This window comes from Schistocerca nitens, chromosome 9, assembly GCF_023898315.1.
Source record: "Schistocerca nitens isolate TAMUIC-IGC-003100 chromosome 9, iqSchNite1.1, whole genome shotgun sequence".
NCBI lineage: Eukaryota > Metazoa > Arthropoda > Insecta > Orthoptera > Acrididae > Schistocerca > Schistocerca nitens.
The window spans coordinates 374,692,876-374,718,288 of record NC_064622.1 but is presented as its reverse complement, the minus strand read 5'-3'; the positions used below and the strand labels follow the sequence as shown (position 1 = coordinate 374,718,288).

The window sequence follows — 25,413 nt, the reverse complement described above, 5'->3', positions numbered from 1 at the left end:
TGGGCATGGGTTGTAGACAGTATATTTATCACACTGATACAAAACACATGCTCTGACATGCTTGGGGTTGTGCCACACAGCCCACAGACCTGTTGGGTCTATTTTTGGGGTATATAGTTAGTGTTCTTCGAGTGTTATACTGACATCACATAACTCCAAGGCGCGCTCACGCCAGTCTCATATGTGAGACGCCTCTGGGCAGCATGTGTGTTTACCGTTGCTGACACAATACCTATGGATACTGACGCCACAAAATAACACAAGGAGCATTGTTCCTAACGATCCTAACTGAACATGAGAGCTGAGTATAGCCGTGAATGCGTACCCAGTGTGCCTGACGCATCGCGCGAAATGTTCGTCCTGCTATCAATATATGTCTCAGAAACGCTAAAGTTTCTCATCGCTGAAAGCCTTTTCACGCTCGCGAAAACAGCGTTAATCATAAAAGCAGTCTTCTTGTTTGGAAAGAGAGCACTCTCTAAGCACAGAGTGGGGGGAAATCAGAACTATTACGCAAACAGAAATCGAAGCACTGTCTTACAGAAGAGAAAAATATGGCCAGAATTTTCGCTATCCTAGAGCTACAGGTCTGAAGTTGTCCTAGTGCCACAGTAGTGGATGAGTGACGGCATCCCGCGAGAGATGGATGGTCTGCTTCAACTTGTCTTTGAACACTTGATTTCTCAGAACTTTCCATACATACCTTGCGTCCATCTTGAACAAATCAGTTTGTAGACTCTCATATGTCCCAGCACAAAGGATGTCTTGTGAATGAATAGAGCATTATTATTGTATTTTGCACAGATCACCATATTGCACTGACAATTAAACCCTGTAAAGTGACCTACAGATCGTCAAATATGGAAAGACTCTAACTCAATTACAGTGCTCTCTCACTGAGGACAGGGGCTTGAAATTTAGAGTGGGAATCAGATCTCCAACCCAGCAATATATCACCGCATACTGTGTCGATGTAGTAAACATACAATTCGTATCCTGCACCATACAAAAATCAGCCGTTTTACATCATTCGTACATATACCATAAAGACAGACAGCACCGTATACACTCCTCGCACCACTAGATATTTCCCTGCGAGATCGCCGGACATCCACCCCCTACAGGTGACCAGAGCACCCTCGGTAGACCTAAGTCACTCTCAGAACTGTTCTACAAATTCGGGCTCATTCTCCCTAGGGAATGTGTCACTGTTTGTGGTCCAGACCTGCTTGCTTGTTTGCTTTTCTACACCCATCTACAGGCTCTGGGATTACAAGAACACATGTATTTTCTCATGGTTTGTGATAATATTATACCATTTTCGCGGTATTTCTAGACATCAATCACACAGCAGTATCCTACCGATTGCGTGCGCAACAAAATCCCGAAGATATAGACTGGAAATAAATCTCTACACATCCAAAACTTTAGCTAGGTGGGTCGTGCTGTAAACCACTGACTAACTAGAAACTTGTCACGCCTGTGAAGACATTTACTAGAGAATTCGAAAAACAATAGAGAAAACTGATATTTCCACTCGCAAATACCAATGTCAGTGTTGTAGCAGACTCCAAATCATCCATATAATTTACAAGGTCAACTAGGGTCTTTCTCATGTCTAGTGAACCAGCAAACGTGTCGTCCACATGCTAGATGCACACACCACAATCGATCGTCTCTCAACTAAATAAAGGCGTGAAATGTGCAGAAGCAGTCAACGGAACAATTTACATGTGAGGGAATAACAGTCCAGCGCAAACACACCTCCATATTCAGTCTTCTCAAATTTCCACGGATCACGAAAGCTATCCAACACACACTAAGTATTAGTTCGCTGTTTGGCCGTCTAGAGGACAATACTGTAAGTCATCTACATTCCTACACTCCAACAGGCCTCTCCATTCTGACAGGTCCTACAGTTAACGGGAAACGTGAATCATCCTCGCACAGGTCACCGGCGCTGCACGCCAAGCGCACACACAGGTAGAATCATCATCCTAAGAAATCGCTCTCATATATATTTTATCCCTTTACTTACAACTAAAATGTTACAATCATGGTCTCAGTTGAACGACATTCAACAATGACCGAAGTATCGGAAATACACACTGTTGACGGTTGTGGCTCTGGAAATAGAAATATCAGTACCATTCTTATGACCTGACATACTCTTCCCTTTGCTGTCACAGTATTCCACGTCAAATCCATACCTTCCTTTGCACATGCCTGAACACAAACACATACTTTGTAAGCCTGATGCTCAAGGCGAACCTATCACGCACCCCCACTACTACGTATAATACTTTGTCAATAACTGATCGCTGGCGATACGAAATAATACTGACCGAAAATCAACGACGGATGGACATGTCTCATAAGTTTTCCTTGCGAGTGCTACCACCGTGTCTTAGAAAGAGGGGTTTAATTGTCTTACAGACCACCAGATGTTAAAAACCCCAACAACTACTGTAAGTTACTGTTACAAGCGGTCTTGGTTCTACATGTGCACACAAGTGCCCATGTTAAAAGCTATACCAGTTTTATAAATCCAAGTATGGCATTACCTACGAATCACATGTTTTTTCCAGACAAATACCGAGACAGTGATCATAGGAGTGTATATTATCAGAGCAGCAATCCAACTACACGCAGCCCACGATGCAACTTCGTCATAAAATCGATGAATTTTGAAAGTGATTCTGCTAAGGAACGTGGTATGAAACCGCTATTTGCAACCCCCTCACGCCGCCACCATTAGATATTTCTCCAGTATTTGTAACGTATTCTGCCTCGATACCATGTCAGAGGTTCTGCGATATATCCACTGGGTTATAGGCGATGACTGATTGAGAAGGATCACAAACAGTAGCAGATGGTGTGCTGATTGAGGTCTCTAGTCTAATGCTATCTGCTAGAAATGATGTCTATGATTTTGAATCAAGTCTATCCATTCAACAATATACCTGCATTGGACCCTATGGAGAAGTCCTCTAATGACTACAGTCACTAATGAATCATATTACTGGCACTCTCATATCTCGAAACGAGCCACCTTTCTCGATCCTATCTGCTACAGTAAAATTCCATCATGGTTTTAGGTAGCCCATATGCATTTTGCAACTACCCCTCAGACTCTGTGCTACCATCCCTGCAGCTTTGCGCATGTGTTTGTTCCAATGTAAGTCCGAACTGAGTAGAAGTCGGAGAAAACTATATCTACCACCTTCTGCAACCCACGTAGAAATAGGCAAAGCTGAGTTACTGCGACAGAACTGTGTTTTGACTGTTCAAGGGGAACAAAGCCTGCTCCTGCAACACAAGGTAGTATAAAAGACAGTACGGAAACTGGGGGAAGGACATGGATTCTGCTACTGCATAGTGGTGCTTCTCTAAACTACAAGCAGGTACTACAGATCCACATCCCTCAGGGCCCGTTCATATCTATCACCCGAACATTCTATCATCATTGTTCTGTTCCATCCACCAGAGAAAAATTACGAACTACAAAAGCTCCACTAACTTCATCCGATAGAGAACTCGATAAGATTTTTACTGCATCTCTCTCCTCCCATATATTGAAAACAAGTACCTCATGTGTGCCGGCTTCGAGCACATGTGACGATCCTATTAAATATACAGGTATTGATCCACTGCACAGACCCATTTAAAGTTTCGGCACCTACACTGCAGGATGAACATATCCCACAGGCTATACTGTAAGTCGCAAGAGACGCTCCCTATGACCCTTTGCCGTTGTTTGAAACATTGTTTTTTTTCTGGTGTAGCACACTTTGTTGACTACCATACATTTTGTTTTTTCGCCATGACTTCAAGGTCTTTATCATGTTCTAAACTGACATTAACACGTTCTGACCCATTGCCTCTTTCAGAAAACTAGATGTCATACTGTGTAAATTATGTTGTTACTGCGCCTACCACAACATGCCACACACACTGGATGGTTTTAAATAAAAGACAGTTACAACATAAGGAAACTGAAAGAGTTTGGCGGCGTTGTGCAAAGGTTCCAAACTGATGTCCGAAAGTGATTGACGACCTCTACATTAAACTCATGTGTCACAGTGACAGAATAGCTGATGGGTCCGTGTTCCGTTTCGACTGATTCCTCATATCCCAGTCACATACACGATCACTGTTTCGGTGCTATCTGTCGCCAGAAGGTGTTGTCCCTCCACCAAAACTCTTCCTCCAACTCAAACAAGCGATGTCAGTCAATCATTATGTGGTAACCAACAGCATACCAGTGGACGGATGGGGTGGAAAAGACACCCCCAATGTACTGAAATAATAAGCATTACAGTTGATTACTGAAATAATAAGCATTAGAGTTGATTGTGTGGACAGTTTTACCAATTTTACAGTAATTTCAACACCGACCAATGATGTGAGAGCATGTTTCCCCAATTTCAGTGTCATAGCTAAACCACCCCCTCCCCCCCCCCCCCACACACACACACACACTTTGCAAGTATCATTGCTAATTTGGATAGATGAGTGTGCAATACGTCCATGGATTGTTAATTCTCGAATGCATCCATCATCAAAGTATATCAGACAGCACTCTACGTATTTCTAACACTTCGAGCATAGTGCTTAATTTACGATCTATCTCTATGCTGATAGGAGTCACAGAGCATTCTCGCAGTCTTAGGGTAAAATTTAGATACTGAAAACCCCCTCACACTGCCATTGACCAACTCACCCTGCAGCACCGTTACCGATTTAATCTGCAATCGACCAGAAGTAGACCGCTACATTCCACATCCATGAATGAATGGAGCTTGCCAAGTCCTCGCCCATCCAAGTGCGCAAGATTTCTCGCGATGCGCCCATGTCGAGGAGGTTAGCACTCCTTTTCAATGTATATAGTTTCTAAACTTGACATGTGTTTTCGCAAATATCTTGATATACCTGCAAAGAAATGGAAAAAAATTACAAAATTTCTACACACATTTTACATATTTTCATGGAGCACTGCAAGCATTTGGGTTTATCACATTTCACACGCTTGTATGCCATCATTCTGTTCAATGTGTAGGGACAATAACATGATTTTTTTCTCTTTTCTAGCTTGTCGCTTATTTTTCTTTTTGTTGGATTCCCATCTATTTGCTTTTGAGACAAAATACCTGAAATAATTTTCCTGAGGTAATATGGTAAGTTTGGAATCTGGAGCCTTCCTTGCATATGACATCTGATTAACTTCATTCCTATGCTCTTCACGAACTCAGATCTTGGCATCATACATTTATAAAGATACATAACATAGACATTCGCGCAACTCACAGATATTAGAAAGTAAAATACTGCCAGTGGCCATCTCCTTGTTCTCCAATTAGGTGAGTAGTTGCTGCACTTCATTTCTAGAGCGTCTACACCAGAATATATAATTTCTGGTTTGTTGCTACTTTCATCAGTATACGCAGTGTGGTGCAATGAAGAAAGCGCTAAAACTGCCTTAGATCTTTTTAGAACAAAAGAGAATAGTGTAAGAACCATAAACACTCCAGCCCACTTCTTTCTTTGGGTTGGGAAGAAACTCCTTTGGAACTTCTCTTTTGTTGGGTTCTAGAGTTCCAACATATGTCCACCTGTTTTTCAGCAGGTCCTTACACATTTCACTGGAGGAATACCAATTGTCTGCTGTGATGTTCCTGTTTGTCCCGTATATACTTTTGGAAAGACGAATCAGAGACTGTGTTGGCTTTTGGAACTTTTTGTCTTCCTCAGATAGTGTTGCTCCATCACTATCTTTCCCCACATAACTGTAAGCATTATACAGATAGAAAGAATGTGTATCTGTGAGGCACATGGCTTTTATGCCATATTTAACAGGTTTCTTGGGCATATCTATTTTGAATCGGCATCTGCCTCTAAAGGGGATTAGACTCTCATCAACACATGCATGAGTCCCAATCGAATATACCTTCAGACAATTGGAAATAAAAATGTTGAGAATATTGGACATAGCTGCTGCAGGCTCATCTCTTATCCTTTGCTCAAGAGTAGGTGCATCTTCAAATCTGAGAGCCACCAGTAAAACTTCACATCGTTTTAGAAACATGGTTGCACGAGAAATGCGACGTCCAGTACAGTCATTTACGTAAGATGATGCCAAGTTTTCACGTCCAGACTTGAAAATCGAACACAGAACGATCAAACCAATCACTGCCTCAATGTCAGTTTTATCTGTATCTTTACGGAGGATTTTCTAATATATTCCTTATCACTTGTAGTTTTGAGTGGGTATGTACTACTATCTCGTTCAATATCTCAGTGTTAAAAAATAAACGCCATATTTCCTCTGGGTCTTGATCGTTACCTAACCGACTGGCAGGGCCTAACCACGATGACAATCTAATTTTTCTTACATTTTTGTTTGGTGTCTTAGTACCACAATTGGGCGCTTCGGAACTCCGACTGAAACAATTCATCTTGCCATCATAAACTGTGTCAGTTTTGGTGTCATCACCTTCCCTATTCTGAAGAGAGTCAACACCACCTGGTTCATTCTCGGATGTGCAGAGTATATCATTCACATCTATTTCAGAATCACTGTCATGATCTGAATTTTATACGTGATCTTTCTCGGGAACATAAGAATCGTTTGAATGACAATCATCATCGCTTTCTTCAAACTGCTCTAAAGGCATCTGCACCATTCTTTTGCTTCTTTGTGACACACAAGATATCCATCCACTTGTAGCCATCAACAAGTAATGAGATATCTGAAAAGTAAAGAGAATAACAAAAAAAATTTACTCGATTAGAGTAATATCCATCTGTCAGATGGAGTAGAAATCTTACCTCCATAGTAATATCCGCCTGTGAGACGATGTAACTGACGTTCGTACCCGAGTAAAACAATACTATCGGGGAAATGAAACAATAACGTCCACACAGTAGCAAGTTCAACTCACGAATGAATCATAGCTCAAATATCAGATCCAAGTAGCAATGCACACCTGTCAACAATACATTTTGAGCTTTTATACATGCTGATTTGCTGAAACAGTGGGTCATTGCCACTAAACGCAAAGGGCTAGTTTCTTGTGTGGAGATCACTTCTTGGAAGAAGATTATTTAGTAAGGCCTGGTACTTCGAGAAAGCATCTCAAGCCTGATGCAGTGCAAACACAGTTTGCGTTTCCGACGCATTTAATGCCCAAGGAAAAGCAACCAAGCGAAAGATTAGAATAACAACTGAACAGCCTACTGTAGAAACTCATGATTATATTGAACAGGTTAGTCACTTCACATAAACATTGTTTCTGTTTTCAAACAAACATGTTTTCTCATAAGTACTTGCCAAACTTTGTTTCGAGCCTGTACTACTTGTATTCTATTCTTGTTTCAGTTTTCTCAGAGTTGTGAAACATCTAAGGAATGTGGATCTCAAACACAAATAGATATGATTGGCAAGGCCACTGACACATGCAGTTTTTTACCAGATGTTGTGGAGACACTGAGAAGAAAAATCAAGAGCCTGCAGGAAAAAATTAGGAGAAGAAAGAAGAAAAACTATTCAATGAAAGACATCATAAGTGCTCTGAAAAAGAAGGGTCATCTAACAGAGAAGCTGCATGAATTCCTGAATCAACAAACAGGGACTCAGGTGGAATTAGTGCGCAATTTTTTGAATAATAGTGTGCCATCCAAGGGAAACAGGTACAAAACAGACATTAAAATGTTTGCAATGACAGTGTATTTTTACTCTTCTAAGGCCTATAAAGATTCTAGCCTCATAATAGACAGTATGGCAATTAGAAAACAGGTAGTGTGGGACCAGGAAACTAAGAGGTATACAGGTTATGTAGATTTTGGAGGAGAATTTGAACAATCAAAAGAAGTGAAAGAAGCTTCGGAGGCATTAGTTTTTATGCTTGTGTCCATAAAAGGTAAATTTAAGTGTCCTGTAACGTTTTTTTTTAGTGAATGGCTTTGATGGTAGTGTGCAGGCAAAGTTAATAAACTCTGCTCTGGAGAGGCTAAGCACCTCAGGCATCAGAATTTGGGCAGTCACTTTTGATGGCACAAGGACAAATATAAGTACTCTTCGTTCATTGGGATGCAGTATTAATTTTCATCAAAACATTTTTTCTTCTCAGTTCCTTCACCCAGTTTCAAACCACAATGTTTACTGTGTTTTGGATATGAGTTATTTAGTGAAACTTGCTCTAAATTAATTAGCAGAAGTAGGTGTTATAGAGTCCACAAATGGCCATGTTAAGTGGCAGTACTTAAAAGAACTAAATGAGTTGCAAATTGAGGAAGGCATGATATTTGCTAACAAGTTGTCAGGACAACATATTAATTATGTTAGTAAAAAGATGAAAGTCAGCTTAGCAGTTCAAACACTCAGTTCTAGTGTTGCAGATACTATAGATTTTTTGAGAAGAGCTGGCAATCCCAGATTCCATGGTAGTGAGGCAACAGTGGAGTTTTTGAGATTTATAGACAGAATTTTTGATGTCTTTAACTCCAGAAATCCTCTAGCTTCAGGATATAAAGCCAGCCTGAAACTCAGTAATCAGGCATATTGGCTTGATATTTTTCATCAGACCGAATCTTATATAAGAAGTTTAAAAGTAAATGGTGTTTCTCTCCTGCAGCACCCAAGAAATACTTTTGCCTTTGGCATAATTTTGAACCTGCATTCGATTAAAGCCATTGCACTGGAAATAATGACTAGGGAAAATTCTCCTCTGCAATATTTATTGACATATAAGTTTTCCCAAGATCATATTGAACTCTTCATCTCATGTGTGAGATCTAGAGGGGGTTGGAATAAAAACCCAAAGTCATATCAGTTGAAGTGTGCTATGTGCAAGTTGCTTTTAGGCACTAATGTTAGCACTGTTGGGGGAAACTGTACAAATTTTAAAACGTGTTCAATGGTACCTGTAGGACTGTATGATTTCTGATCACAAAAGTGTCCTCTTGTAGATGATTCTTGTATGTTTGTAGACGAAGTAGAAAAATGGTGCTCACTTATTGAAGAGGGTACTCTGTTTTCCACATACAAGCAGAACATTTTGTACTACATTGCAGGGTATGTTGCCCTCACAATTTCAAAACAAGTTACATATACAGACTGCCTCTACATTCTTAGGCCACCCATTGTTTGTAATGACGCAACATATGCACTTCTTAGTACTGCAGAAAAGAGCTCATTCACAAACTTTGTAGGCTGAGGCAAGCTTATTGAAACAAGTAATGCTGTATACTCTGTGGTGAAGTACTCAGAAAAATTGTTTCAAATGTTTGTTGTCAGTGGTGAGATGAGGCAAAAGCATTTAATTAGTAAGATTGTCATGTGTGTTCTTAAAAAAATTTGTGAACTATTCATTCCCTAAACTTGACCATGACTTCCATAATGAATGCGGAATTGAAGATTTGCATGAGACACATCTTGTACATAAGATTGCATCCAGGTACATTCAGGTGCGGCTGAAAACATATGGGAAAAGGTTTTCACTAGAGAAAATAGGTCACAATACAACTAGTGTAAGACAAAAACTCAGTAAGATTATTTTGTTCAGTAATGTGTAGTGTGGTGCTTGTAACATTGCAGCAGTGGTTAAAAATGTATGGAAATGACAAAAATAAATTTCGTGTTTCAATGTGTTTTTGTGTTCTCATTTCAATACCCTTGCTCATGCTTAATGTTTACAGTATTCATCATTTTACAAATGATAAAAAAGTACATAGACATATGAAGGTGTTCCCTGGTCATTACAATCAGGGCAACTTTTAACTAATCATAGTATCTTTGTACCAATTGCTATTCTTGTTTCAAATGGCTGGTGTTCCAACTGTTTGTATTATTTTGTACCAAATGTAACGATTTTATTACCTCTGTGATTCATTGAAATGTCTTTCCACCTCCCTAAAAGCTCTTAGGCTAGTGATTTTTCTTTAATTGCTTTGACTGTGAAGTGAGCTTCTGACAGTGATTTAAGTTGAACAAAGTCAGGTTGATACAAATACCTTAATATTTCAAAGTAAATCTGGAAACTGAATCAAGACAGTTTTTACTTCTTATTAACACCTGATTTCCTTTTGTTGGGATGTAAATTTATTCAGAACATTAGATATGGGAAAAATATTATGTTTTTTAAGACTAAAGTTACCCAGAATGACTGAGTAATTTTGTACCAGTATTAAAACTGGAATTTTACTCCATGAGAGCGTCTCTAGTACATATTTCCTCATTGCCAACCACACCTCAGCAATACAGGTGAAATTTTGGTGTCTGTTGTGATGTAGATTGTGTGTACAGTACTTTCAAAAAGACGGAAAAAAGTGGTGCAAAGTTACCCAGATTGACTGAACTGTTTATATACGTTAGTTCTCCGTTAAATATGCACTTTAAACTAACTGATTTCATCGCAATTTTCACATTGGTACATGTGAATTAGTTCAGTAAACGAAGAGAACAATTTTCGTGTCAGTGTCAAAGTAATTTTGGTTGTTTCATATTGTGCCTGACAATAATTAGCATATTGTTGTAGATATCCGAATTCACGTTTAAATAAACCCCATTACGTTTTTTGCCGACGCCAACGATGATGTCGCCACTGATAAGTGCATTACATATGTGAATAAAACTGTTCCTTACGCCTGGGAAAAATATTGTTTCGCCTTTAGCTACTTTATATTTACGATATTACAGTAGACTTCAGTGTTCATGAGCGTAAAACGAAATTGGTAGCTCGTTGCTTTAATGTTAAGCTAGTTAGTTTTATTATCGTCAAGAATGTAGAAACTTCCAAACGAAAACGAGTGCCGCCTTTCTAGCTAAAATATCACATACAGTTTCTTGCCTAACTGCAATATGGCGGCGCTAATAGACGACGGCACGCTGAGACAGCCGAAGTTCGCCATCCAGTTAGTATAGAGATCACTGGATGTTACCATAGAGTAGAAATATCTCTGGAGTGAACATTGTGTCCTGCGCATGTTGTCAACATTAAACTGGAATTGTCACGTGATCTAGGGACGACGTCGATTGTTTAACGCCAATTCGCGTCCGCCATCAGGTGACGTCACGTCTCGTCACATAACACCAAAACATTCTACAATACCTTTCGAATGGAGGCATTTGCACAGATCGTCAACGAAACGTCACGTCATTTCACGGTACGTCAAGGTTTCTCGGGAAGAAAATTTTAACGGTACCAGTCTGTTAACATCTTAAGTTAACCTATTTTCGCCGCGCTCATTCTACTTATAACAGTGGATTTTGTACTGTTGTATCTTCATAATCTTTATTTTATAATAGCGCTTTGTTTTAATGACAAATTGGAGATGTTCCATGACGACTGGGACATTTTTTCGACTTTCTTACACAACCGAGGTCGTATATCTGAAGGCGAAAAGTTGTTTAGGTTTTACAATAACACAACGACGCTGACGTCCACAATGTATATATATAAGTAGACGAAGCAAATTCCACCATATGACATTTTAAGCAAAAAAGTCAGCTTTAATGAAGGAGTAAAATACAGTTGTTTATGACGTTATTAATTACGTAAGAAAAAACAATGGATACGTTTAACAGGCTTCATTAATTCGTTTGAAGCTTTCTTTGATGTCTATGAGTGTACATATTTTCCCTAGCAAATAATTGTCGTTGTTTTGAAACGTTGTCTCACTTCTCAGTAATTAACCAAACATAATTGGTCAATAACATAGGTTATAAAGTTTGCTTTGGCCATTGACAATCTTTCTTGTTGTTAGCTCCTCAGTTCTGATACTATACTCTAACATTTTATACATATTAGGGATGGTGACTCAAAACCTCAATTTCGCCGTTCAGTACTGTGTTAAGTGACTTGACGAGATGTGACATGAAAGACACTGTAAATACATGCTGACGTGAAGCTTCTGTGACGTCATGCTCGTTCATTTTGCTCTTCAAAGCTAAGAGCCCAATTTATTTCAAATATCAGACATAAATTGCTATGGTGCCTGCAAAACGTCTATACTAAATCCACAGCACTTACCAAGGGAATCTGTCTTTACTAGCGATATGACAACATTCAAAATTTATAGGACAAATGTCGGGCTAATGTACGGCGTCCCGAGATCACGTGACAATTGTGGCAATGTATGTTGACAACACGAAATCAATTCTGCGCTTCTGAATGCTCACTCCAGAGATATTTCTACTCTATGGATGTTACCAACTGAGGATTATGTCGTCTCTGAATTTCTGAAGTCACTGATGCAACAATTTCCAGACTTACGACGCATCGAAGTTTTTTGAGGCATGCCTGCATTTGGAGCAACGGCTTTGGAAAGTGTTGTGTTAGACGATGTTTAAAATATTTTGTTAGAGATGTGAAGAAGTTGTGAAAGATTGTTGGTCACCATTTTCTCGACGACGCAACATGGCTAAAATTCTAAATTGTTTAGTAGAAGTGACAATGTAGTGGAGTAACTTTCGTAACAGTAAAAGTGTTAAAACTGGGCTAAGTTGGAACAATGTAGTTCGTTATTCAACGTAACTCGAATTTCATTTTACATACAGGTAAGTCACTATCGAAATTCCTGTCTCATATATTATAATTAATAACTTTTCTTAAATTTACATCAAAAATAGCATTTGCATAATCTGAAGAGTTTGCATATTCCAAATATGATGAAGTTCGTTTATCGTTCGTTTAATCAGAATGGAATAAAAAGTTTGTGCATTGGTCACCTTGTTTCCATTTGCTGACGTAAATTTTTCTGAATGAAATCTTGTCAACTAGTTAACAAATTTCAGTATTTCTTAAAGTGAAAGCTGTAAATATGGATGCCTAAGCATGGCACCAGAAACAATACTGCTTGCTTCCATCTTGAAATTTTGAGCAAAAATCACAGTGATAAAACTGGATATTATTTTCTAAGTTAATAAAGTAGTTTATCTGCTTCATAGATTTGCTACCGCAAAACATAGTTATAACATTTATTTCAGAGGGTGAAATAAGATTAGTCACAAATGTACCTTTTCCTATGCCCACAAGTAACGACTGTTGTATTAGCAGATATAATAATGCTGTTGAAATGCCATGGAAGGTAGACAGCGTTAAATTTATGGCTGTGCATTTGTGACAGTGCGTGAAATGTACGATCAGGCTCATATATCCACCAGTTACTCTGGAAACAGTGGTCAATAGCCTTTTTCCTAACAACAGCTTAGTCAGAGCGCACACAATTCAAATTAGACAAACGGTGATATTAGCATCAATATTTGCCAACGTAGTAACATTGCAAATATTCCACTGATAATATAAAGCTTTTGTGTTTGCTGAAGGTTGTCGCAAAGGCTGAAGTTACGATACGTTTCTCAGTGAAGATCCTGCGTTACGATTGCGCACGAGGCCGGTGAAACGACCATTTAAGCGCGTAGCGACCGAAGGGGCGGTACAGTGCTTTCTACAGGCCAGTATAAAACTGTTGACTGCTTTTGGCATCTTTAAACAATTTTAATAGACGAAACAAACAAAACATAAGACCAGCTGGCTGCAAAGTATCAGTATTTTAGTGACTGATCGCAGTTGCGTATATTGTGGCCTGCCAAACTATCACCGAAACCCATATGTAAAATGAACTAGAAATTAATAAGTAATATCAATAATAATTGCAGTACCAGCCAGTTTCCCTCATGATGAATTGGCGTATAGGGTGGAATATGTCTCGCTCTCTACATCGAACAGAGGGGAGAGCAGAGTTTAGAATGCTTACTGCAGCAGCCATTACTACGTTACGTTGCAGGAGGTGTGAGGCGGAGGAACGCAAGAATTAGCACGCCAAAGCTTCGGAATCCCACGTCGCAACACATACATGGGCGTCTCCGAAATGAACGGACACGACGGGATTTGGGAATTCTGCACAGCACGTGCAGTTAAAAGCAACAAAAGGTGTGTTTGTGAGCTTGTTACGCTCCTCAACAGCTGTATTAGTATTTTTATTATTTTTTCGTAGTCAAGACAGTTTCTAGAGCTGATTCTTCGAAATGGATGAACAATGTGTACTAAAACAGTTAGTGAAAAGACCATTTTCGCAGTAGAAATACGAGGATAAGTTAGTGATAGTAAAAGAGAGAAGACTTATTCTGACTCCTCCGCACTTGCAGTATCAGCAGGAGGAAAAAGATAAGAATCATTACAAAAAGTGTTTTAATATAAACAATAATGATAAATGTGTGGCTGTATGGTTCATGTGAACTAAAAAAAAACTTTATTATTGGCCAGAGTACTGTTAGCAACTGAGAAAATGTTCTGGAATAGGATGGGTTTCGCAGACTTACCGTATTTAATTGCAGCTTTGCATAAACATAACAGATCAACAACGCATATAAAATCTTTTATAGCACTCAAAGGTTGACCATTGATTGAACTGTAATAAAAAAATTATTGGCGGTTTGCACAATGAAAAGAGGAAATAAAATAGAAATCTATTGCAATGGAACCTATTGCAAATCAAGAACGTTCTTTTAGAGACCACGATGAAAGACGGGAGTCATTAAATAGAGGCAATTACATAGAACTGCTACAACTTTGGTCTAATTATGAATTGGCAGTGTCTCAGAATTTAAAGACAACTAGCTTTTTCAAAGGCACCTCTGCTCTTATACAGAATGATCTGACGAATGCTGTGGCCAGTATTGTGAGAAATAAGATTAAATCAGGTAGTTATAATGCTACTTCTGTGGACTCATGCTCGAAGAAACAATTGCTGTCACCATGAAGTCAAATATCTACTATTCTACGCTATGGTGAAGACGAAGGCAACGGTTTCTACAGTTCACTGATCTAAGTTCTGACTAGACAGCCAGTGGTTTGTTTCAATATGTAAAAATAACTGCAGATGACTTAGGATGTCCAAACAATTTTTCTTAGCTTTCGACAGTGCTGCAGTAATGGCTGGGCATGTTCGAGTTCATACTTTAATTAAAGCCGACAATCCTGATGCTACCATCATCCACTAATATAATCATAAACTTATCTCATACTTCTCCAATCTGTGAACTTTATTAAGAAAACCAGACTATTTTTTCTTTCCCTTAATGGTTTATCCGCTTTTTCTCAGATTGCGTTTCAAGCACAGATGCTCTTAAAGCCTCTACTGAAAAGAAAATGCCAAGTGTTGCACTTACACGATGGAATTTTGTTTCAGGCTCGTAAGCACAGTGCATCAGTATAGAAGACATCAGTTTCCTACTTCAATGGGAGAGGAACGTGGCAGCTGGTCTAGTGAAGAAATCAACAATACTTGTAGCTTTGTGCGATTTCTCTCAAGGACTCAAACCAACTTTTTCTTGATTATGTTCGGTAAAGTTTTTGCATTTTCGTATATTCTTTTTGAAATTTTACAAAACAAAAGCATGAATATATGTTACTGTACAGAAAAAGTAAACGAATTTATTACCACAATGCAAAATATTAGAAACACAGGATTTGAAGAATAATAGTCAGAAAGTATGAGCATTGCTGATGAAGAGAACGAAGAAAGGCCTAGAAAGAGAAACTGTTGTGAAGATGAAACCCATTCTTCAGACTTACAGGTTTTCAGTGAAGTCCTAGACACATTAACACCTCAAGTTAAATTAAGATTTGAATCATAGAAACAGCTGAAATTTCTAACATTACCAGGTTTTAAAAATTTTACGAGTTACGATAAAAATTTTCCGACAAATATATTTTGCGAACTGAGAGAACTATATGTTTCTTATTTCAATATACTGCCTCTGAAATATGAACTGGAACTGTTATATTCACTTTAAGAATTTTCTAATGAATCCTTTCAAACCAATGCATATTATATGATGTAAAATGGACTTGTAGTGTACAGTGAAGTTAAGAAAATAGGTGAACTTATTTTAATATTTCCTTTTACCACTGAAAGTGCAGAAAGGAGTCTTTCTCCCTTGCAACGATTAAAAAGCTATTAACCGGAAACACAAGGACAAATTCGTCTGAGCTACTTGGCTCTTTTATTGGTGGAAAAAGACACATTTGATTTACAGAGAGGACACAACAAGGAATTGTCTTTTGATTGTTCAAATTGGCTCTGAGCACTATGCGACTTAACTTCTGAGGTCATTAGTCGCCTAGAACTTAGAACTAATTAAACCTAACTAACCTAAGGACATCACACACATCCATGCCCGAGGCAGGATTCGAACCTGCGACCGTAGCGGTCACGCGGTTCCTTTTTGATTGTGTGACAATGCAGTTTATCCATAAAGAAAGATGGCTTGAATCCATGTAGCTATATATATAAACAGGTATGTAAAAATGTTAATTTTCCTTTTATAATCTTTGTTTATCTTATCACAGCTTGTTTCAAGAAAAACTGATTTTCATTCACTGTTCGTGAAGATAACATTTAATCAACAATCACTTGTCCAGATCTGGTAAGCCTGGTGACAGCCCAGACATTTTCCCAGAATGCTGATACGTAAGAAACTTGCGTTTGAATGCAGCTTGTAACCAAATAAGAGCGCAATCTGAAATCTGTAGAATCGTTAGGGTTCGGTCACAAGTAACAATGAAACAACATATCACCTGCTTCCATAGATCCTCTCATCAGGCGCACAGTGTACAGCGAATGTCTGACCACAAGGCATTGAAAAGGCTGGTCACATCATGCTGTGTGATGACACTCTGCTGGCAGCCTCTTTAAACAGCCATACTCCGAACCTCATAGAGTGCTACAGAGTGGCGATCAAACGTTCACAATATAAATGAAAAGTAAGATACAATTTCCGTTCAGTTGCTGAAGCCAACATGAGTGTTTCAGGACCAAGACGAAGGTCTATCTTTTGCGCAAAACAGTCTTACATCTAACACCAATACACTACCCCATGGATTTCAGTTCAGCTCTTCTCCCCTGTGGGGGAAGTTACATCTGAAAAACTTTTTTTTTCAGACCATTCATATCTGGCTTAAGTTCAAGTGTATTTTTCTGTGTCAGATATTTATGCTAGCAAAGTTGTTTAATTTCGTTGCAACGTACATCAGTGCTACTGCTCCTACGTTTCCACATAGAATTTCCCCTTCATTCTTTCCAGATGAACGGCCTAAAGACGTGATGTCAAAATAATGTAGCTGTGCTTTCGCAGTGTATTGGCATATATGAGTCAACCGGATTGAAGGGGGTGTAGACGGGCTGTCAGTTGACCCCCCAATTTAATATCTGAATAAATCATAATATCTTCCATTGTTATATTAGAATTAACTATACTATGTCTGTTGATTCATCCATGACACAATATCCATTCTATACATATCATTCAGTTATATTTACAAAATTTTATGTTCTCTCCATTCCTGGATAGTGAAATGCAATAGGTATATTAGTACACATACTCCAGTAACAGTTGAATGTAGAATCCAAAAACGTAACTGTTTTGGTAGGAAAAGAAACTAGACAGTTTATTGAAAAGTATACACTTCAGTTTAATTAAAAAATGGAAGTTTTCACGAAACTCTAGTACTTTATCTGTATTTGCTATTGAATATATGAAAATACTTTTATCAGCACTTCATTTATAGCATTTGTTATCATATTATCTCTGCAATTTTTTCAGTTAATGTGGATGTGGTTCAGATAATCGTTCTTGCGAGTCATTGGTCCATATTCCCTGGTATGTTCACAAAACTCAACAAATACACTCCTGAGAGAGAGCACTCCTACACATACATAATGTCGAATGTTACAGGACATACTTCCATTAAATTAACAAGAAGTCCCAGTGTCTTCTAGAGGCGTCAAAGCTAATAAAAGAATTTTGGCGTTCCAGGTTGCAGTCAGCTTTTACTTGTATCCCTTCTTTGTGTCTGGTTTCACTACTAATCCTTTCAGTTCTTCTGGCAGCAATAGAACCAATCTTTCTACCAGAACTAGTTCTACTTTTAACAGTCGAAGCTTTTTCAGAGTACAGTTATGTACCATCACCATCAGGATTTTCAACTGGATTCATAGATACTCCTCTTACTTTACACTTAGCCTCATATTTATGGCATGTAGGTCCAGCTTTAAGAATTGGCTTACAAATCTTCCACCTCGAGCTACAATATCAACCATGGTTCAGCTGTTTGTAGGTATAACTTTCTATGCAATGGATGGTAACTTCGCATGAGTTTTCTCAGTGTCTGGGTTATGTGCAAAACAGTTACATAACTGCATGAAGCATAAGCAGTGTAACCACAAACCCCTGTTTGCTCCCCCAGATTGCAAAAAATTGTCCCTTCATCATTGTACAGAGTGGCATCACACTTCCAATTTGCAAGTTGGCTTTTCTTACTCAGCAAAGAAACTGTCCTGTGTACATGCCTTCTCGTGCAATGAAGAGTTCTTTACACGTCTTGAATCTGTATAGGTCTCTGAGTTGAACACCTGCAAGGATTAGTCCCAAATCTTGCGTCATGTATTACATCCTTAACAACTCCTTGGATATAATCATGGCGTTCAGTGCCATCTAAGGCTCGAAATCTTGGTACACCTTTCCTGTGTTTCATATGGCAACTGTACACACTGCCATCTCTCTTACACTGAGTTCATATCACACATTCAGTTTCTAGCCAGTTTTTATCCCAGCTACAATGTTCCTGGAGACAGTTTCTTCTTTAAATGATAAGGGCAGATCTCTTACACAGCTACACACACCAATTTTCATTTCATATGATCTAACTCTCCACCATACAATACATAACAAAAGTAATGGTTAAACAATAGTGTTGTGACTGACAACTTTTTTATAGACACATTAAGATGTATCTATGTAAATATTTGCAGTTCAGTTATAATGCTAAAGGATGAAAAATGAAATGGAAGCTAATACATGGAATGGTAACTGCATTAACACACTGAAAAGATCTAGACAAGAAATTACAATTCCTAGAGTTCATGAAGATAAACTGCCACTGTTGCTAAACATAGCAGCTCATTTTCCATAGCAGCATAGCATTTTCCAACATTGGCATTCGTAAGACTAGTCGCAATTGCTTGATAAGTCGCTCTTATGTGGTGGGATCAAAGTGGCTGATAATGTTGGTGATATCAACAGTGAGCCATCGCTTTTGTGTTGGGTCCTTCATGCATAGATGTAAATTTACACTGCATAACCCCCAGCTTCTACCAATAACACTACAATGAGTTGATACAAGTTGTGACCCTGTCATGTATCTTGTGATATCCTGAAGACTTAACTGCCAATATGTCATTTAATTATATCAAATCGTACAAAGAACGAAGTGTGTTTGATAAATCTTCAGTTTGATGTTGCCTTGAAACGAAATACATTCACACAATGAAATACTAAAAAATTTTTAACCATTAATATGACGTTTTTCATCATTTCATTACAACGAATTATATCAATCCGAATGCGTTTTAGAGAAATCCTCAATGTGATTTGACTAAAAACGACAAAATGCAATATGGCGTCTCCCAGGTTCTTTAAAGCAAAGGAAGATGCTCATGTCTCTCCCAGCTTACCAAGAACTATCGTCAAAATGACATGCAAATATATGCAGCCATGAAACTTGATAGCAGTCTGCAAATGAAGAAGTCTGGAGACGCTACATTGGATTAATTGTCTTTGATTGTGTTCATGTTTTAAGCTGTGTGTTATGAAAATATCCCACATAAGGTGCATGAACATTTGTCACAAACACATCATTCTTGGTACTGTTTGTTACAATTAAATGTCAGTTAGTGAAACCTGACTATAAAACCGTTCAGGAGATACTAAGATGAGTGATATTATTACTGAGATAGCAATAGCTACAAACAACAAAACTTGAATGAATTGTATGAGCGCTTGGCTTTGTCATTTTGATGCCACTTCCTTACACAATGTAACAAAGATATACACCTTTGCAACAGCATTCCAGGCGTACACGTTTGGAACTGCAGACTGGTTCAGATCGCCTGATACACGATACATGTGTGATATTCATCAAATGGTCCAAATGGCTCTGAGCACTGTGGGACTTAACATCTGAGGTCATCAGTCCCCCTAGAACTTAAATCTACTTAAACCTAACTAACCTAAGGACATCACACTCATCCATTCCCAAGGCAGGACTCGAACCTGCAACTGCAGCAGTCGCACGGTTCCGGACTGAAGCGCCTAGAACCGCTCAGCCACCATGGCCGGCGTGTGATATTCATCGAGCAAATCTGCGCATGCCCACTAAAAGGCAATAAAGTTCGTAACTCAAAGAGGAGTGTTTAATTTGTTGCAAAATCGATCATTCTAACAGAACATTTCCAAGACTTAAAGTTTCGTAGTTATTAAGTGATCGTTGTTCTCTTTTGCAGCTATGAGGGAATTACTTTATTAGTGCACTGAATTGTTCCAGGCTCAACCGTTCGTTTTATATTATGACACCTATCTGCACAAGCATATTTTTCTCCAAATATGCGTTTGTACAGCATTTCGTACATTTAGGACGCAATTGTTTATGGAGCCATTGCAATTGTAGTGTCTGTAACCATCCGCAGCTCATGGTCTAGTGGTTAGCGTTGCTGCCTCTGGATCATGGGTCCTGTATTTGATTCCAACCAAGGTCGGGGGTTTTCTCCGCCTGGGGACTGGGTGTTTGTGCTGTCCTCATCATTTCATCATCATTCGAGAGTATGGGGAGACTGGACCATGAAAAGAGTGGAAATTTGTACGGACGCTGATAACACTTCGTTGAGCGCCCCACAAACTAGACATCATCGTCATCATCATCAGCAGCAGCATCTATAACTGTAGGATTAGGGCAGAACAAATTACAATGACGAAAAGCCAGACGCTGTTCGGTACGACCCTATCTGAATCAACAGGTGAAGGCATGGGCTTATTTTTTTTTTTTTATCGATGAAGAAATTGAGTCCAGAATATCCGCAGAAATTTTGGAACATCATGGGAATAGATGCGTATTTTGACAAGATGCTGTCGATGATACAGTATGAAATTCCCCAAAGTGATGCAGTAATGTAGGAGGCAACCACCTAGTTGGAAGTAAGAATTAAACCTTTCATTTTATACCGTTTATGGTTGGACTCTCTCAGTGACTACTTCCAGTTCCTCCTTCCTGTCATGCTCAAGTGGAGCATAAGCTGCAATCAAATCAAAAGTGAACTTACGTCAATTAAGGTGCTACATACAAAGATTGAAAATTATACACATAAAACTATATGCATCTTTTCTCAGAAATAAATTTATTATCATACAGTGGTTTGTAAGGATCATATGGCAGACATTTTTCCTCACTGTATGCCTACTTTATGACTTGAATGCGCTTTTCACAAACAATTTGGATAAAAGAATGTCTGCCAGTAAAAAATATTGCTTCTGTTAAATTACTGAATTTCGAAAATTTATTCTATGAAAAATGCCCAAAAGCATCCACATGAAAACGTGAAGTTACCTGCTGGCCACAGACGTCAGTAATAACAATAAATCATAAAAATAACCCGAAAAAAGTACTCTTGGAGTACCCCCTTTCGTGCATGCATGCTTTATTGTCTTCTAGTGTTCATGTGCAGATTCACAATAGTCTATTTTCACACATGGATAATGTGTTTACTAATTCTCTTAGTTCCACACGTTTTGCTGCCAGATGGCAGTCGTGATAAAACTGTTTTGTTCCTGGGAAAGCAAGTTGCTTACGTGTGGAGGCCAGCTCGACATGGCTTGAACTTGCATGGGTAATGTCACCTTCATATCCAATAGAGCAATGCACAATGGCAGCTGGATGGTGGCATCGATTGTTGCACACGTGTGCCTTATGGTGAGGCACAATATATGAGACATTGTTTATCAGCTTCGCTGCTGCCAATGGACGATGCACTATGCTGACGAAGCCGAATCATTCACCCTCCAACCTCTCTCAAACGGTATTACAGAAATTATTGGGTGATTTTTCCGTTATTTATGGTTTTATACATAAGATTCATGGTGAGGTGTATATCGTTTCATCAGCGATCATAGCTATTGTGATATCTCGCACATAATAACACAATGTGCGAAATTCGTTGTATTTGGAATGAAAAATAGGGGTAGCTGTGATTTTGCGTTTAGTGCATATTACATCATGAAATTTAGCTAACATACTAACATTTTCATTAAAGCTGGGAGGGTGTCTAGAAGCATCTCTGATCTCGAGAAAATGGGTTTTATGTAGTGCACTCAGTTCTTTCCTTGTGTGGCGCAATACAATATAAGATAACTATTCACAAACATGTATCATATTTCGTGAACAGTTTCAAATATCTAAATGAGGTTTGTTCAAATAATAGCATGCAAAGAGGTGAGTATTTTGCCATATAGTTAGTTAAATATGAAACTTTCTTATTTATGGCAGTATAGCAGTAGCTACAGCTTTTCTTTTTTCAATTCAGTACTGCAATTTTTTAAGGGTTGTTGGTAGCTATGAGAAGTGAATTTGCTAATATGAAAATAAACATGTAAGTTCTTCATTTATGTTATTGGAAACCGACACAATAGGTCTTCCATAAGCTATGAAAGTACATGAGTTTGGTGGCTTTGTGGAGATTGTACCATGTTTCGTCATATGAAGTAAAATTAAACTTGCCAACAAGATAAATGTACTCTTTACTCACAAATAGTGATGTTTCTTCAAAGAAAAAATGGTTGACGATTCAAATAAAAGTACGTCGACAATTGTGTTGCAATTTTGGTGGAATCCCATAACATATCATATTTTTAAGAGTGAACTACTGGAATAGATATTACCAATGAATTTTCTTATTGCACTTCAATGATCCAAGAAACATGAAAACAATTCACAGCAAATACAATAATATTTTTTGTTTCTACCTCTATTCCCAGTGAAATGATCAACTTTTTCAACTTCACTATCTGTTGATGGTTTACAGATAGATCACATATATTTATAATGTATTTTCACCTTTATGAATAATTTCAAGTGGATTAGAAAGTAATATTCATCATGTTTTTAACCTTATTATCCACTGACAAACTGTGATATTTGCAGTAATTTTTCATATTTCAAAGAACATTGAAGTGTAGAAAGCAAATTCATTGGTTAATTTCAGTACCAACTGTTCACTATTAAAAACACACCAGGTTACAGGATTCTGATGAAACTGGAATAAAAGGAGAGATTTAATTCTCCAAGCCTCCTTACCACTTTTTTTCCAGAGAAGTGTCATCAGTGACAATTTTTACTAAGCATTTAGATTTTTCTTGCTGTCATCTTAAAACTTGCTTCTTTTGCCAGAACACAGTGAAGTTTATATAATATCACCCCAGTGATGTGCTAGTGCAGTTGCAGTTACAAAAGATTCCTAAAATACTAGTTTATTAAGTATATAGCAGAGAACAATTAGATCAATAGTTTATAAAATAGTACATTCTCAGTATAAATATATATGTGTAATTTTGCTACTTATGTTGTTGCAAAGAGAGATTAATGAACATTTCACCACCTGTGAATGATTCTTATAAAAACATTATTCCATTGTAAAGGTCTGTTGATACTCATATATCACACTAGATAAGAAAATTTCACACTTAACCATGTGTCAAAATACTCTGTTCTTTACATGCTATTATTTACCAAAAACTTACTTCGATATCTTGAAGATTTTAGGAGTTACAATGAACGTTATGAATATTTCATTCTCCCTTTATCATTTGGTAGATGAGAGCAGTCCATTTTCCCAAGATTAGAGGTATATAGACATCTCTTCCCATGTTAAAACAAAAATTCGGGATGTTATCTAAATTTCATACATGACAATGTATGGTGTAATATGCACTAAATTCAAAAATATACTGAGTCCTATTTCTTATTACAAACTATTTTGTGGAGTGTCTTATTCAAATGCAAAACAGCACTATAAATATGACCATGAACGAAAAAATAGACATTTCACCTTGAAGCTGACATATAATGCTACAAGATGCGAAAGAACCAAACTTTTATGCCAGATAGTTTCTTTCAGATCAAAAGGAACTTCTGCACCTCAACTAGCGAGCTAACCAGCGTTTTCTGAGCGCATCCATAGACAGGTATAGCTGTGTAGGGCAGCTCAGTGAATCGACGTACAGATTGCCAGGTTTCTTTGCATTCCCACATTAATACCTCCTACAAGTGGAGAGAAGCTACAAGACGTTGTTTGCACCATGATAAAGTCACATATGACATCATTATAGAGTGTACACATTGTATCAAAGAAGCCATGTGTCAACTTTCATGATCATTCAAAACACTAAAGTGGAGTAACCATTCTAGAGGGTAAATTGGTGGAGCAGGGTGTTATATCTTCAGTTGGCATATTCGCTGTAATTTTCGAAGCTATTGCTGTCATTTGTTTCTCTGAAAGCGAAAACCTGCCTACTTTACAAAGACAACTTAACAGTATTGTTCATCAATTATCAGCCTTTATGTTACAACAGCTCAGTTTCAGTCTCTACATGGAGAAAGAAAAATGTCAGTCTCATTTTTCTTTGCTCTGAGACATCATAATGTAAAATTTACTCCTCATTTAGTTTCTCTGAAGATAATGGTTCAGCGTCTTTGCTCAAAATAGTTGACTAAAGGGTTATTCTTTCACAAACGCCCCAAGTGATTATGTTGGGTTAACAGTATTTGCAAATGCTTCTTTATGTCACTAAAATGTAAAGTTTTGTTAATATTCTCATCTGGTAGTTGCTTTCTATGGGTTTTGAAACTGGAAAAGCTGAACTTCAGGATTCCAAACACGGTGACTGTCGACTAAAATGGGATGAAGATTCTAAATTAACTGGAAAAATAATCTGTACAGCATTTTATGACCTTCAGAGTCTAAGGGCAGTATGTTATGTTTTGTGTGTCTGGGAAGACTACTTTGCTTACATATATTGTCATTAGTCATTGTCTAAAATTTAAGATTGGGATGAATATCTAAACTATCTTCATAATGTATGAACGAGTAACACAGAAGATAACAAAAAATTAAAAAGTGCTCAATGCCTTACACCACACAAAATGATAGAAATTTAAATTTCCTTGTGAATGTAATTTAAAGAAAAAATTGATAACTATGTTATAAATACTACAATATGCACATGAAGACAAAATTTACATATTCTCAGTGAAAAGGACTTGCATATTATAGTAACTTAACCATATCAGCAAATAAGTGCAGATTTTTATGAAACATGTCGCCCATTATGTTTACAACGTTACTGCAATGAATATGTGCATTAATACACTGTAAGACAAAAAAAGCTATGCACCATGAACGAATTATCTGTACAGGACACAAATCGGTAGACATGATGTACATATACAGACAAACAGATGTTTGCAATTTCACAAAAAATTGATGATTTATTCAGGAGAAAGAGCTTCACAACTCGAGTAAGTCAAT

General features: G+C 37.9%; 1 pseudogene; it reads right to left on the bottom strand.

The window, feature by feature from the left end:
• Positions 1 to 6,654: 6,654 nt before the first annotated feature.
• On the bottom strand, positions 6,655 to 21,826 carry LOC126204246 (60S ribosomal protein L8-like; annotated as a pseudogene).
• Between the last annotated feature and the right edge of the window lie 3,587 nt (positions 21,827 to 25,413).